Genomic DNA, 4,288 nt, shown 5'->3' with positions numbered 1-4,288 from the left:
GCTGCGGTGAAATGTCAGACTTTGCTTTCTCTGTGTGTCTGTGTGCTTGTGCATGAACGAGCTTGAGAGCAGTAAGACATGGGTGGTATTTTTGGGAATTTCCACACACAAACTCCCAGACGCCTTGCTCGGACATAGAACTATCTCCTTCACCAAATAACAGCTGTACCAAACAGCTGTGGGGGGATTGGAGGAGAGCTCCACATCTCCCCATTGTGAGCTTAATTGCCTTTGCTTCCCCTAAGGCAGGAGTGACTTGCCACCTAGGTTGGGGGCTTAATTCAGCTCCTGGAGCAATTCCACACACAGCCTCAGTTTTGAAGCAACAACAAAAATACAGCCATACCTCGGGTTACAGCCGCTTCAGGTTGTGTGTTACGGACGCGCCAACACCCGGAAGTATCGGAACAGGTTACTTCTGGGTTTTGGCGGTTGTGCATGTGGAGAAGTGCTAAATTGCGCTTTGTGCATGCGCAGAAGCACTGAATCGCAACCCGCACATGCGCAGACGCGGAGCTGCGGGTTGCGAACATGCCTCCCGCACGGATCACGTTCACGACCTGAGCGTCCACTGTAATATAAATTAGGGTTCACAGGCTGGATAGCTCAGTCGGTAGAGCATGAGGCTTGATCCTAGGGTCATGGATTTGAGCCCCACATTAGCTGAAAGGTTCCTGCATCACAGAGGGTTGGACTAGATGACATTTGTGGCCCCTTCCAGCTCTAGAATTCTCTGATTCTATGAGTGCCATCATAGGACTGCAAATCACCCCCACTGTGGTCATCACATCGATCATTTGACGAACAATAACCCCTCTCTGCTGACCAGAGCCCCTGTTTTGCAGGCAGAATTTTTCTGGCTCCTTCCTCACCTACTCCAAGCAAGGCTAAGTGAGACGCCCTATGTGAAAAGCTGGAAAGTGTCTGCCAGGCTAGTGCTGAGCTAGATGGACCAGTTGTCCCTGACTCAGTATAGCGTGACTTCTGTGTTCCAGAATCGCAGAACTGTAGAATTAGAAGGAACCCCAAGGACCATCTAGTCCATCCCCCTGAAACACAGGAATCTTTTTGCCTAAAGTGGGGTTTGAACCCATGACCCTGAGATGAAGAGGCTCATACCAGCAGAGCTTTCGCAGGTCCTGTTCTTCCTATGGATCAGCTGAGGACGGGCTTATTGGGGGGAAAGAAATACCTAACTGTTTTGAGCTGGTAATGTGCACATAGCCTTAGTTAAAAGCACAACCTGCTGAGAAAGAATCAGTGATTCTTATGTGTAAGGAAAGAGTGCCCTAGGTTCGGAACTATGTATTGTCTCGGTTATCTGCACCTTCTATGGACTCCAGTTCCAAAGGAGCCTGCTTCATCCAGATGACAGGTGGTTTGCGTGTAAAAAACACACTGAGCCTCACAGATTTGCAACTGTTGTGTGCCCCCTACTGCCATGAACGATGAGAAGTTTTGGGGGAAGCTCCACATCCTTTGTCTCTTCCTCAAGCTTTCGCTCGCTTCCTGCCTTCCACACTTGTGTGTGCTCTGACACACGCCAGCTTCCTCGGCTTGAACGGCATCACCTTTGCCAGGGCCCCTTGGGTATCTCATTCAAAAATGCGGAGAGAGCCTCAGCTGGCAGGAGACCATCTCTAAACCATGAGCTCTCATTGACGAAACCTCAGCTGGTCGTGTGGGACTATTCACCAGCAATCTGCAAGGCACAAATGTGACAGGTCCAGGCCACAAGTGCCTGCAAGTAAGGAATTGTTTGATGCCACCTCCCTCATACTGATGCCCTCTTGATGTTTCTGACTACAATTCCCATCAACCCAAGCCAGCATGGTGATGGGAGCTGTAGTTGCAGACAAGTAGCACCAGGATGGGGAAGGCAGGAGTCCTACATGAGCTTGTACACAAGGCTTGACGGTTGACAGGGAGACGGTTTCATCAAACAGCCACACGTCTTACATGAAAATCAAAACTGTTTTCTTCTCTGCCTTCCACTTGTCCCTCTAGGCCTTGCTCAGGGACTGGCGCAACTCCCCAAAAGTCTTAAATAAGCTGCCCCTTGGGGGCTCCCTGTACAGCTTCCTTGAACGCTGCTTTGTCTCTGTGACTTGAGTGGAAAATAACAAAAATCTCCAGGGGAATGTAAGGTTTCCATTTCCCCGGGGCTCGGATCTCCAAAGCTGGGTTTCAGCTTCCAAAGAGGTAATCATGTTAATCTGCCGCAGCAGAAACAACAGAGGTTTTTGATGCCTGAAAAGCTAATAGATTAGGTGTGGCAAAGCTGCTGTGGATCTAACTCCACCATTAAGCCAATATAAAGTATTGTCCTCAGCTGTGTATGTGTGTGCAGGCATCCCCCATTTATATGGGGGCTACGTTCTGGGTCTGCATGCATAAGGAAAATTGGGCAAGTGGGGAGCAGCCTCTGAAAAGCCCCTCAATGCCCATTTCGCCCCCTCCTGCTCTCCAGCTCTCTCCTGCTCTCTCTCTCTCTCTCTCTCTCCACAACTCTCTCTTCAACTAGAGTTGAAGCTCTGGGGCCAGCTGGAGGATGCACAGGAAAAAAGCTGCTGCACTACTGCACATGTCAGCTGCTAGATGGGGAGGCTGAGCAGCCTAAACAAAGCCTCTCTGCACTTCAGGTCTCTTTGGGGCTTGCTCTGCCCTTACTAAAGTTCTTTTCAGCGTCTGAGGAGGGTCTCCTCTCACGCCATGAGGACTCTCCAGCTGTCTCCTGCCATTTCCTGGTTTGAATCTATTTCCCGGTGCTGCGTGTATATGTGGTTGCACGTGAGTTAATTGCATGTAAGTGGGGGACGCCTGTGTATAAGAGTTGGAACAGGCCAATGGCTTAACTAGTCTCACATCTTGTTCTCATAGTTGACCAATCAGATGCTTCCGTGAAGCCTACAAAGCAGGACATGAGCATAACAGCACTCACATGGAATCACAGAACCATAGAGTTGGAAGGGACCCCAAGGGCCATCTAGACCAACCCCCTGCAATGCAGGAATATCGGCTAAAGCATCCATGACAGATGGCCACCCAACCTTTGCTCCCAACTCTCTCCAACTGTGATTCACGGCTACTGGCCTTCAGAAGCATCCTGAATGTAGAACATAATTATCATGACTAGTGGCCACTGGTAACCTCATTCCTCTGAAATTTGTCTACTCTTCTAAAGCCATCCAAGCTGGTTTCCATCACTGTTCCTTGTGGGATCAAATCCTACAGTGTGAAGAAGCTAATTCTTTCATCAGTCCTAGAATCATAGAATTGTAGAGCTGGAAGGGACCTGTGGGTCATCTAGACAGGGATGAGCTTCTGAAGCTTCCAATGTGCAGCTTCATTGGATGTCCACCATACAGGTTCTCCACCCCTCTTTGACTTCCTCTTTCATCCCCCTCTTGAGATATTTCTGTGGCAACTACCAAGGTAGGCACCTGAACAGCTCGTCTTGTGGTTGACTCTGAGGACACCTCTTTTTCAGGCACTCCTTGTCCTAGATTCCAGGTAATCTCTTCTGAAAGACGTAACTTAATTAACACAACATCGGACTTGGCCAGTTTGGAGCAGCCTGATCCTTTCCATCAACAGCTTCTCATCATCAGCCTTACCTGAAAGATAACCTCTCTTTGCTTGCTCTGCTCTTGGACATCACATGGCTTTTGGGAACAAGGTGTTGCCTGTTAATTCAGTGTTACTGAAGGTCATCATACTCCAGTCACCTGTCCCTTACAGGGCTTCCTTTTTGGAGCGCCTAGAAAGTGCCTGGACTTATGAAGGTCACGACTGGGACATTTACAATGCAGCACAGGAAACTCCCCATTTACGTATGGCTCAAGGCTTGTGCAACCGTGCATGCATGCATTGCCACAAAAGTGGCACGAAAAGAGGCAAAAACAGCCCTAAAATGAGAAATGGCACATTTTTGCGAAAATGGCACAAAAACTGCATCTAGCAATCCCACAAGCCTTTGCAAATGCAATCCCATGAGCCTTTGAAGCCTGTGTAGACTTGGAATTTAAGCAAGGAGGTTTAGAGGGTGCGGTTGTGGTGGAGTTTGGAGGATTTTAAAAATAAAATTCAAGGGTTTTTCAAGGGTCTAGACCAGGGGTAGGCAACCTAAGGCCCATGGGCCGGATGTGGCCCAATCGCCTTCTCAATCCAGCCCGTGGATGGTCCGGGAATCAGCTTGTTTTTACATGAGAAGAATGTGTGCTTTTATTTAAAATGCATCTCTGGGTTATTTGTGGGGCATAGGAATTTGTTCATCCCCCCCCCCCCC

Source organism: Podarcis tiliguerta (assembly GCF_965153285.1).
Source record: "Podarcis tiliguerta genome assembly, chromosome: 8".
In the NCBI taxonomy this organism is placed as follows: Eukaryota; Metazoa; Chordata; class Lepidosauria; order Squamata; family Lacertidae; genus Podarcis; species Podarcis tiliguerta.
Note: the sequence above shows the minus strand (reverse complement) of the source record.